Here is a 13095-nt window from a genome sequence, read left to right on the forward strand (position 1 = left end):
CTGTGTCCTTTCTACAAACAAACATTCAGGATACCGTAAGGTTTTCATCTGGCTCTGACTTAGCCTTCCAAATAACCATCAGGAATTGGTCTGTATATTTTATTACTCTATTTGGATATCATTATGTCTCTCAAGTAAGCAAACTACTTAAGCACTGTATTCAATGACTGTTACTATCACTAAAATGCAGGATTAACTTCAACTGTCTGTTACATTGCCTACTCTGTTTGAACTGCTGCTTGATTAACATCATTTGCTGTGACCACCTTGAACCTAACTAAGTGACTTATCGTTTGTTACTATCCTATCCTTGCATAATCTATATCTGATAACATAATCCAAAATATCATTCTAACTACATATGATATTCCCTGAAGTGCTGAATTCCTAACAAATACATTTTGGCCTAATTACAATATCTCTTTGAACTACATCTGTTTGTATTACATTCCATTTCACTTCCTGTCTTCTTTGTATATGTGTCACCTATATCATTTAATCACTAAGTAATTAGTTGATTAACTACCTACTCTATCTATAGATACTCCTCCTATCTGTTGAAGTACAGGCATCCTGTAACCTGGTTGCGTGACAGCTCCGTTTTCACTCTGTACCCTGCAGTAGTGACCCTCAGTTCAATGAGCAAAACCGGATTCCTGTAAGTTAAATCTGTGTGAATCCAAGGTTTGGTGTGAGGCTGAGTGGTCCTACTATAGCGGATACAAGGTACCTAAACTTATTTACCACCTGTTCTACCACATAACTTTACAGAACATAACATATTACCAAGCCCAAAAAATAAAAGTACCTCTATCCACTATCATGGAGTTGAGTGAGCTTTCCAATAGAGTGGGTTCTCTAGCACAAAGTATGGATAGTATGTTACAGGGTTTAAGAGAGATACAAATTGAGAACCAGAATATTAGAAAATTTATTAATGAGCATATGACAACTAAACCTTCTACTTCTGAGTTTACACCGGAGCCTGTTGTAAGTCCGCCAGAGAAATTCTCTGGGGACAGGTCCATGTTCAGAGACTTTAGAAATTCTTGCACTCTTATGTTCACTTTAAAACCTAGGTCTTATCCTACTGACAGAATTAAAGTTTTGACTGTGATTTCTTTTTTGCGTGGAGAAGCTAAATCTTGGGCCAACACTTTCTATGAGACTGATGATCCCATATTAAATTCTCTTGATTCTTTCTTTTCTGCGATGTCCCTTTTATATGAGGATCATAACAAGCAGAATACTGCTGAAACAGCTTTGAGATCCTTACGCCAAGGGAAAAGGATGGTAGAGGAATACATAACAGACTTTAAAAGATGGGCTCCTGACACTTTATGGAACAACCCAGCTCTGAAAAATCAATTTCGCATGGGCCTCAGTGACTCATTAAAAGATGAACTTGCTAGAGGTATCATTCCAGATGTTCTTGAGGATCTCATGACTTTATGTATTGGTATTGACCGGAGACTCAGGGAAAGGAAATATGAAAAATCCATAACTGACATCACTCCTAAGAAATACACTCCCTATCATATAAATCTTCCTACCCATGCTACCAAGAATGTTGATGAACCCATGGATGTTGCTGTGATTAGAGGCCCTCTAAAGCCTGAAGAGAAAGCCAGACGCAAACTGCTTAATTTGTGCCTCTATTGTGCCGAAAAGGATCATGGTGTAAGGGATTGCCCATCTCTCCTTCGTCAAAAGAAGGGTAAGAGAGTGAGATTTAAGCACAATGTTAATATGGTTAATAATAATTTGCTTCATTTATCAATCCCTCTCTCGTTGCAGTGGGATCAGCAGAAGATAGACGTACAGGCCGTAATTGACTCTGGAGCATCTGGGAATTTCATAGATTTAGTTTTTGTTGATAAGCACAAAATACCACTAATAAAAAAGAGTGTTGCACTAGCCATCCGTTTGGTTGATGGATCATTTTTTAGTTCTGGTCCTATTTCACACCATACAGTTCCACTTAAGGTTACCTCAGACTCAGGGCATACTGAGTTAATATCTTTTGATGTTTTACCAAGTTCTGTCTACCCTATGATACTCGGTATTCAGTGGTTGTCTATGCATAACCCCACTATTTCTTGGACAGACTCTACTGTAGTTTTTGATTCTCAGTACTGCAAGCAATTCTGCACTGTTTCTCATACACTTTGTCATATTAATGTAGAGACATTACCAGATTGCTACAAAGAATATGCTGATGTTTTTGATAAGGTTGAGGCAGCCACACTTCCACCACATAGGAAGTATGACTGCCCTATTGATCTCATTCCTAACTGCACCATTCCATATGGTCATATATATCCTTTGTCCCAACCTGAACTAGCACACCTTAAGGAATATCTAGACGAAAACTTGAAAAAAGGGTTTATACGTCCATCCACTTCCTCTGCAGGTGCTGCTATGTTTTTTGTGAAAAATAAAGATGGCAGTTTACGCCCCATTATAGATTACAGACAACTGAATAAATGTACTAAGAAAAACAGATATCCCCTGCCTCTCATTCCTGAACTAATTGAGCGCCTTCAGGGTGCCACCATCTACACCAAGCTTGATCTTAGGGGTGCATACAATTTAATCAGGATGAGAGCAGGGGATGAGTGGTTAACGGCTTTCCGTACACGATACGGACTTTACGAATACACAGTAATGCCGTTTGGGCTTTGCAACGCCCCAGCCACTTTCCAGTGCTTCATAAATGATGTTTTTCACGACCTTCTGGATGTATGTATTGTTATCTATCTAGATGACATTCTTGTCTATTCAGACACTTTTGAAAATCATTTAAAACATGTAAAATTAGTTCTATCTCGTTTAAGACAACATCATCTCTACGCTAAACTAGAGAAATGTATATTTAATACTAACTCTATTTCATTTCTGGGTTATTGTATCTCTCCTACTGGGATTACTATGGAGACCAGTAAAGTAGAAGCTATACTCAAATGGCCAGTACCCTCATGTAAAAAAGATGTCCAGAGGTTTCTTGGTTTTGCGAATTTTTATAGAAAATTCATTAAAGATTTCTCACATATTGTTAAACCATTAACAACTTTAACTAAGAAACATATCAGGTTTTCATGGGATAGTAAAGCTCAGGACTCTTTCACTACCCTCAAGAATAAATTTACTTCAGCCCCTATTTTGCAATTCCCAGATCCCAGTTGTCATTTTACGCTTGAGGTTGATGCTTCTGAATTTGCAATAGGGGCTGTTCTATCCCAGAGGGCCTCTCAAGAAAAGCCATTACATCCTGTTGCATTCTACTCTCGTGTCATGAGCTCAGCTGAGATAAACTATGGTATTGGTGATAAGGAATTGCTTGCCATCAAATCCGCATTGGAATTCTGGAGGCATATCTTGGAAGGTACAAAATTTCCAATTACTATTTACACAGACCATCGTAATTTAGAGTATTTAAAGTCAAACAAGACCCTGACTTCTCGTCAAGTCCGCTGGAGCCTTTTCTTTTCACGTTTTGATTATGTGATCACCTATCGTCCAGGTTCTAAGAATCTTAAGGCAGATACCCTCTCTCGTATACCTCCTAAGCCACAAGATCATTTGACACCTGCCTCAGTGATACCTGCGGACAGAATCATTTGTTTAACAAACGATTTCTTGGAGACCCTAAAGCTGCAACAGAAGGAGGATTCATTAATAACACACCTCAATTTAAATAAACATTCTGATGAACTGTTCTATCATCATGATCAGCTATATGTACCCAAGGATCTCAGGAATCAACTTTTAGCAGCAGCTCATGATTCCTCTTTAGCAGGTCATCCTGGCGTACATAGGACTCTTCATATCCTCTCAAGGAATTATTGGTGGCCCAAAATGTCTGATACAATCAAGCAATACATCAAAACATGTTTTCTTTGCACTACTAAAAAACATCAACATACACGTCCCTACGGATACCTTCTATCTCTTCCAGTACCTGAAAGACCTTGGGCAGATATTGCCATGGACTTTATTGTCGATCTGCCACCTTCTGCTAACTTCAACACTATCATGGTCATTGTTGATCTTTTTTCTAAAATGGCCCATTTCCTGCCACATAGAGGTCTACCCACAGCTCAAGAAACAGCTACTCTTTTCATAGATCATATTGTCAAATTACATGGTCTACCAAATTCCATTACTAGTGACAGAGGTTCTCAGTTTACCTCTAGATTTTGGGAACATCTTTGTAAATCCCTCAACATCTCTAGGAGGTTAAGTACAGCTTTTCATCCACAAACCAATGGGCAGACTGAGAGAACAAATCAAGCCCTGGAACAGTATCTCCGTTGTTACTGTTCTCTAGAACAAGATAACTGGCATTCTCTCCTTTCCACTGCTGAATTTGCTCATAATAACATGCTCAACTCCTCCACTAAAATGTCTCCATTTTTCCTTAACTACGGTTTTCATCCTTCTTATGACATTCAGACTCCAAAAAATTCTCCTATACCCGTTGTTAATGATAAAATCAATACCTTAGTGAAAGGTTTCGCCACTGTTAAACAACTACTACTCGATGCTCAAAAAGCTCAAAAACATTACTACGATCTACGACGTTCTAAACCTCCTGAATATAAGGTGGGAGATAAAGTTTGGTTAAGCACGAAGAATATAAGATTACAAGTTCCTTCCAAAAAGCTCGCTTCACTTTATTTGGGTCCCTTTGAAATTAAGAATGTTGTTAATGTGAATGCAGTCACTCTTCAATTACCTTCTTCCATGAGAATTCATCCAACATTTCATGTCTCACTCCTTAAACCCTATGCTTCTATCAGGGCTACATCTTCGATGGATACTTCTTTAACTCATGTGACAGATGAGAAGGAGTACGAGATTGATTCTATTCAAGATTCTCGATACTTTCGAAACCACCTTCAGTATTTGGTCAGTTGGAAGGGTTATGGACCTGAAGAAGACTCTTGGGAGCCTGCTACTAATGTTATGGCTCCACGCTTGGTTTCCTTGTTCCATAGGAGGAATCCTCACCGTCCAGGTCCTTGATCCGCTGAGCGGCTCCTTGAGGGGGGTGTCCTGTCAGGGTATTCACTATTACAATCCTGTCCCTTTAATTCTGAATCCTCTTTTCCTATTTAAGGCCCCTCCTCTCTATGCTCCTCGCTTGGTAATTTGAATCAGTTACTTTATGTGACTCCTCTCTGAAGACACCTAGCCCTTTCCTCAATCTGTGGGGATTTCTTACTTGTTGCTTTGAAACTTTGCAGCCTACATTAATCCTTCATTGCTGTGTGCCGGTGTGCCTATTTTATTACTTGCAGTTTCTTAGGAACCAAAGGAGCTGCTTTCAATTCCCTAACTGTTACACCGGGTGGCTGTGACGTCACACCCGGCATCTCAGCGTGTCTGCAGCGCGTGTACCGCGCTGTGTCCTTTCTACAAACAAACATTCAGGATACCGTAAGGTTTTCATCTGGCTCTGACTTAGCCTTCCAAATAACCATCAGGAATTGGTCTGTATATTTTATTACTCTATTTGGATATCATTATGTCTCTCAAGTAAGCAAACTACTTAAGCACTGTATTCAATGACTGTTACTATCACTAAAATGCAGGATTAACTTCAACTGTCTGTTACATTGCCTACTCTGTTTGAACTGCTGCTTGATTAACATCATTTGCTGTGACCACCTTGAACCTAACTAAGTGACTTATCGTTTGTTACTATCCTATCCTTGCATAATCTATATCTGATAACATAATCCAAAATATCATTCTAACTACATATGATATTCCCTGAAGTGCTGAATTCCTAACAAATACATTTTGGCCTAATTACAATATCTCTTTGAACTACATCTGTTTGTATTACATTCCATTTCACTTCTTGTCTTCTTTGTATATGTGTCAGCTATATCATTTAATCACTAAGTAATTAGTTGATTAACTACCTACTCTATCTATAGATACTCCTCCTATCTGTTGAAGTACAGGCATCCTGTAACCTGGTTGCGTGACAGCTCCGTTTTCACTCTGTACCCTGCAGTAGTGACCCTCAGTTCAATGAGCAAAACCGGATTCCTGTAAGTTAAATCTGTGTGAATCCAAGGTTTGGTGTGAGGCTGAGTGGTCCTACTATAGCGGATACAAGGTACCTAAACTTATTTACCACCTGTTCTACCACATAACTTTACAGAACATAACACACACAGCATCAGGATGACTGGTCCTCGCTTCTCCCATTGGCGGAGTTTGCTCACAATAACTCTTATCACACATCTATTAAAACTACGCCTTTCTTTGCAAACTATGGGATGCACCCTTCTTTCCATATCAACACTCAAATAGACAGTGTCTGTCCGGTCGTAACTGACACAACCAACACCATTGCTGAAACATTCTCCATTCTTAATGATAACATTAAATCAGCTCAGACTAGACAACAGAAATACTACAACTTACGAAGACGGCCGTCACCCACTTACGCACCTGGTGACTTGGTGTGGCTTTCAACGAAACATTTAAGATTGACAACCCCTTCTAGAAAGTTGAATAAATTTTATATTGGACCATTTCCCATCTTAAAAGTGGTTAATAGGAATGCCGTCACTCTAGATTTACCCCCTCAATACAAAATACACCCGACTTTTCATGTCAGTTTATTGAAACCCTATATTGCTTTGAGGGATTCTAAGACACATACATCTCAGCAGCCACCACTTGCCCCAGATACTGAATTTGAAGTTCAGAGTATTCTTGACTCACGGATGGTATCAGGGAGATTACAATATTTAATACATTGGAAAGGTTATTCATCAGAGGATGATTCGTGGGAGCCTTCAGCCAATTTATCGGCACCCCGACTGGTCTCCCTTTTCCATAGGCGACATCCGGATCGTCCACGTCCCTGAACCTCGGAGTGGTTCATTTTTAGGGGGCCCTCTGTAACAGTCTGTCCCTTTAAGGATCTAATTTTGCATCTAGCCTCATTTTCGTTTCAATCTCATTTATAAGCAATGAAGCCTATAGCTTCATTGCTTGGTATTAGCTGGTTGACTCCTGTCAATACTCAGCCTGTCTTTCTTCCTGTGCTCATTATTGAGGATTGCTATTGCCTGCCTATTTTTGCCCTGCCTCTGAGAGAGTTACCTCTGTCTCTGACATTGAACTTACTGCTTGCAGCTGCATCACTGCTCCACTTCACCTGTCACTCTTCCAGCACTGTACTGCATCGGAACTTCCTCTGACGTCACGGGCGGCCGCTCCAACAACTCACACTGACTCCACGCTGACGCCGAGTTCGTTCAACCTGCTCCCACCAGACTTTCCAGTAATATTCACACTGAGAACAGCTTCACCTTCTAACTGCTCGACACTATTTGCTGCCGCTTCTCCTGCTCTCTCATTTCTTCAAGTTGGTGAGCCAGAACTCGTTACCTATAACTTTATCTATTTTCGCTATATCAATCTGCATTATATATTCTTGCTTATTTGAATTTCATTTATGTTTCTGCCATACCCATCCTATGCTTCCAATGAGAAAAGGGATATCAAGGGTAACATTAAGCATATGTTACTCCATTCCTTAGCTCAACATATAAAACTTCTTATGATCATTACAATTGTTATCCAGACTAACAATGGTAAAGATTTAAAGAGACATACACATAATTTTGGAAGTGTAATTTCTGAAAGTATTTTATTGAAGAATTGTATTTGTTTCAACTACAACTTTAGAATATCTAATCGGGTTGTTACAGCATCAGACCATACGTGTTGGGAAAGATGCTTAAAAGTCCTAGTCAAACCAGGATGTCCTGAGAGTTTACTATCATGAGCCCAGGATAGCACAGGGGTGCGTAGCTTCAGAGGTACAAAGAGAATATCGGAGGCCATGGGGGCTCCAGGAGGTTTACTGGGCACGTTGCAGTCTTTGCAGAATGGTGGTATTTAGTTGAGCAACTTCACAGGAAGGAGGTATTGGTCAAACTCACATTTTTCTAGCTTGGCTACGAAAGAATTGTCTCTGAGACATTGAAGTACCTGTCTCACGTGCTTATGATGCTCCTCCAGAATGGAAGAGAAAACAAGGATGTCATCCAGATAGGCGATGACAGTGCGGTTGAGGAGGTAATGGAAGACATTGTTGACAAATGCCTGGAAGACTGCAGAGGCATTACACAGCCCAAAGGGCATTACGAGGCCCTGTAGTCGATGCAGGGTCTGAGTCCACCATCCTTCTTACTCATGAAAAAGAAGCCTGCCCCAGCAGGAGAGGAGGAAGGGTGAATGAAACCTTTAGCTAGGTTCTCTTGGATGTACTCCTCCATAGATTTTGTTTCAGCTTTGGAGAGTGGATAAGTCCTCCCTTTAGGACGTGGAGCTCCGGGAAAGAGGTTGATTTTGCAGTCATAAGGATGGTGGGTGGCAGCACATTTGCTGCTTTTTTCTCAAACACATCTGCGAAGTCTGCATATACTGAGGGAAGGTTTGGAGGAGTCTGTATGTCCTTCCGCCCAGTTGAACTGTGGATTGTGTATCCGAAGCCAAGGAAGACCAAGAATGACAGGCTGTGCTGGGAAATGAATTACCTCAAAATGCAGCTGTTCGATATAAAGGACTCTGACAGTCAGGGGTGCGGACTCAAAATAAATCAAGCATGAACCAAGGGGGGTGCCATCCAGAGTAGTTATTTTGAGACAATATCTTTTCTGCAGAAGAGGCAAGCCAGCTTGAATCATAAAACGGTGATCCAGAAAATTTCCAGCTGCCCCTGAATCAATGAAGGCTTGAGTGTGGACAGTATTCTGAAGGAAGGTAAGGGTAACAGGTACCAGAATCCGAGAGGAGTGAGGGGATTAGTAGAGATCATGCTTAGAGGTACCCCAGTGTTATCCCCTAAGCATTGGCTTTTCCCGGCTGAATGTCACAGTTCTTTAGTTGGTGGGAGTTAGAACCACAATAAAAGCATAGTCTCAATCTCCTTCTTCTCTGTCTTTCAGACTCTGAGGGTTTGAAGTAGGAAAGATCCATGGGTTCCTTAACAGGGGTGGCTGGAGAAGTAGACGGGGTAGAGGACACTGCAGAAGCCAGAATAGAAGGACGGGAGGGAAGGTTTCTCCGAGTTCTGTCTCTCTCGGCTTGTCTCTCCTGGAAGCGAGAGTCTAGACTGATACAAAGTGTTATAAAGTCATCCAAAGAAGAGGGAATATCACGATAAGTGAGTTCATTTTTGATGCGTTCATGCAGACCCCTCCTAAAGGCTGCCTTTAGGAAACTGCCATCCCAACTGGTCTCTAGTGCCAAGGTGCGAAACCTGATGGCAAAATGTGCCACAGTTCTATTGCCCTGGCAGAGATCTAGTAGAGAAAATTCTGCAGCAAAAGTATGGCCAGAAGTCCCAAACACAGAAGTAAATGCAGAAATGAATGCATCAGCGTCGTTCAGGAGTGGAGCTTTCTGTTCCAAAAGGGTAGAGACCCAGGCTACGGCCTTGTCTTTCAGTAAGGAAACGATAAAGGTAACCTTTGACTGGTGAGACTGAAAGGTGTGAGGATCATTGCGGAAGTGCAGCCTGCATTGGTTAAGAAAACCCCTTCGATCAGTAGTACCTTCATACTTGTCAGGCAATGGTATCCGGGGTATACTTCCAGAAGCAGAGGAAGATGCCGCAGTACTTGGAGCAGAGACTGGCTGTTAGGCGTTGTTTTCAGAAGGGGGGTGTCAGTTCAGAACTGGGCATCGGGCACACCGTACCAACTGGAAATTAATACATTATTTGTTCAGGATATCCATGAGAATAGAATTCAGACCACGCAGCAATGAGTCTAAAAATGATTTTGTTTATTGAAATACACACAACATGTCTTATAGACAGCAAGTACAGCATACAGGGTTAACTTGATGACACGTTATGACTGCGTCATATCATACCATATTTCATAAACAAAAGAAGCTTATTAAAATATGTGAGAAAAAGAGGAGTATGAAGGAGTATTTCTTATAACAGTAGCAAAGATACATCTGTGCGCCTATCTATTTCAGCTTCAAGCAGGGTAATTTGGGCATCTTACCTAGATAACGGACTTCCGGGAGTCTTGCCAGGAACCTTTGCAAGGCCAATATTACTAATACAATTCTTACTAACATCAGCATATTTCTCACTACATAATAACTGCTATAATAAAAGATTCATTAGACAAGATGGATGCCTAAGACAAAATGGCGGCGAAGAACAAGATGGCGCTAATCATGCTAACAATTTCTAACATACCACCCTTTTATTCTAACAGAATAACATAAAATAGAAAGGCGCAAAAAATGAGGAAAGACTTTAACAACAGTCTGAGCCTAATACTACGGGAACAGGACTCTATGTGAGAATACTATAGAGAAAAATATTCACATGTCGTGGTATAATTTTATAGGCTAATAGGGCACAATTTGTCACTGCACATAGGTGCGGCCTCTCCAATACTTTCTGTCTACCTTCCAGCATCCCCAAACTACTGGTCTATCTGCACAAAGACCCAACCAGCCCCCCATCTACCCCCAAACAACGCTGCATCTTTTATTTCTCCACCTGCATTGCTAGCACCCCCCCAATATGTCCAACAGTTCTTTGCTCTGTACACTCTCCACAGTGAAGCATGACATGGGAACAGCACAAATGTCTCTAGGTGGCCTCTGTTCACTTTAAGAACAGTCTTTGTCCTCTTAGAGCTCCACCTTCCTCAGACACTTTGCTTTAATACAGTTCATTTGCAGTAGGGGTGCTTATCCAGTGTTCTTCTGCAGGGAGATGCTGGAAGTCTGATGGTTTGTTCATGGGGTAAACAAGGTAGCCAGTGGATCCCCATAGCAAGCAGACACTCGAGTCAGAAGGAGTCTGAGAAGGAAACAAAAACAGCTCAAGATGAGTACACACCCCAATACAATCACAACTATGTCCAAATAAAACTTCTTTCATCTTTTTGTAAGCATCACAATTCCTTTAGCTTAACTCATCCTATGTCATTTAAAACAAAAAAAAACATTGTGGATATATAATACAAACTAAATACATTGCTACTTTTACAGAGAATAATTCACAGCTTCTCTATACAATTTAAATGATACTTCATGAATACTAAGCATGTAAAAACTGCTAGACTTCATCAAGAGGCTGAATGGCTATGCTAAAACTTATGCTAAGGCCTGCCCTGTAGCAAAAATGAAAAAATAAAACAGTCAATAAAAATATTTTCTTAAAAAAAATGAATCTCTTTACACTGTTACTTGGAACTACTAAAATAAAATAAAAGAACCTAGTGTTGCTTTATTCTGCAAAGCTACTATCTATAATGTTTATAATTCTCCAACTATGATCCTAATAGTCAACAATCTCATCTGATATAAACACTACTAGTTTACTAATTATTTTATGCAGCCTAAATTCTCTCTCACTCCTGTATGAGGAAAGAATACAATCATAACATCATTTGAAACTACAAAATCTCTTAAAGGTAAACACATCTTTATGGTAAGATAAATCCTTTCTTTGACAAACATCTGGAACTACAAAATTCAAATTGCAGATACCATACCAATTAATAAAAGGGAAAAATACATTTGCTTTCATAACATAGCTCCAATAAGAGCCAAGGTAGGAAAAAATATACCATAAATATGACTATAATTATGCTACTCCCTAAACAAATATTTCTTTGTATGATTAATATAAATTTCTTTCTGAGACGTGTCCTCACTATGTTCCATAGGGTGAAGGGTCTAAAATATTCTGATATATTGCAGCATTTTCTTTAAACTATAAAGGTGCAAACATATTTTCTATACTCAGTGGGCCATTCAATAGGTTATAATACTGCAAGGTTTAGAGTTACGCTTATCTAAAGGGTTACTTTGCTACATAAACTACAATGTGCACTAAGACCAATAAGGCATGCTTTTCTGTAGAAAAAAATATATAATTTCTTATAACTAATACGATCAACAAAAATACACCAATACAAGAGCATACAAAACAAGAAATATAAGTAAACGAGTTAAAACAATATTCCCCTAATTTAAGTGGTTGACCCTGTAACAGCATAACAGGTCCTCAATATCAACCGTCAAGGCACAGTCCAGAGAAGGATAGTCTTTATGTCCTGATGACACACATCGGAGGAAAGAGTCATGGGTTACCCAGAGTCCAATTCTGGGGCTGGTACCAGCATGCAAAGCAAAGAATGGATCCAAAGATAGTTCAGCAACTTTTACTGCAGTATGGTGGTTAAAACAAGCTTGACAAAAGGTCTTTTATCTTCATTTTTTTCTCTCTCTTTAAAAGGTTTACTTGCATTCAATCTTCAATCTTTTGAAGAGTGCACTTATAGAATTTTATCTGTACAGATTTTACCTAAATATGGAAAACTCAAAAATAATTCAGTTAGTCTCTTTAATCTCTGGATACAGCTGCATGATCTCATCCTGCAAATACAAATATTGTGTTAAGAACAAAATATAAAAATAAAAACATTTTAGGTTCACTTTCCTACTTAAAATAATAATCACCCAAATCACATAAAGATACTCATCAATACTCATCAATACTTCCCCCTTGTTTGCGTGAAACATCCCATGTGGCACACAAACACAATATAACAATAAACTAAAAGACAAATCATGCACTCCTACCCATGCATGCAGTATACTATTCTCAATAGCAAGCAAAATCAAATACACCTCACTATTCAATATGCAATTCATACAGCACGCTTCCACACGCAGTCACAACAGAGAAAAACATAACAATCTCTTAGAAAACAGTTAAAACCACTTGTCAATTCCACAAAACAAAACATTAACAGCCGACACAAACTTTAAATAACCACAATAAACCTGAAATTCAACACATATACTTACATTCACTGAAACACAGCACTCACAAAACACTACAAATAATTAAAATCCTATAACAACCATCTATACCCTGGTTCTGCAAATTCTACCATGCACAATACTATGAGATCATACTAATAATACAATCACTTCAGATGATCAATAAACTCCAGTTGCATATTTACAAATAAAATCCCTAAGGATAAATTTACAAAGGAACACACAAACACC

The sequence above is a fragment of the Bombina bombina genome, chromosome 4, assembly GCF_027579735.1.
Source record: "Bombina bombina isolate aBomBom1 chromosome 4, aBomBom1.pri, whole genome shotgun sequence".
Classification (NCBI taxonomy): Eukaryota; Metazoa; Chordata; class Amphibia; order Anura; family Bombinatoridae; genus Bombina; species Bombina bombina.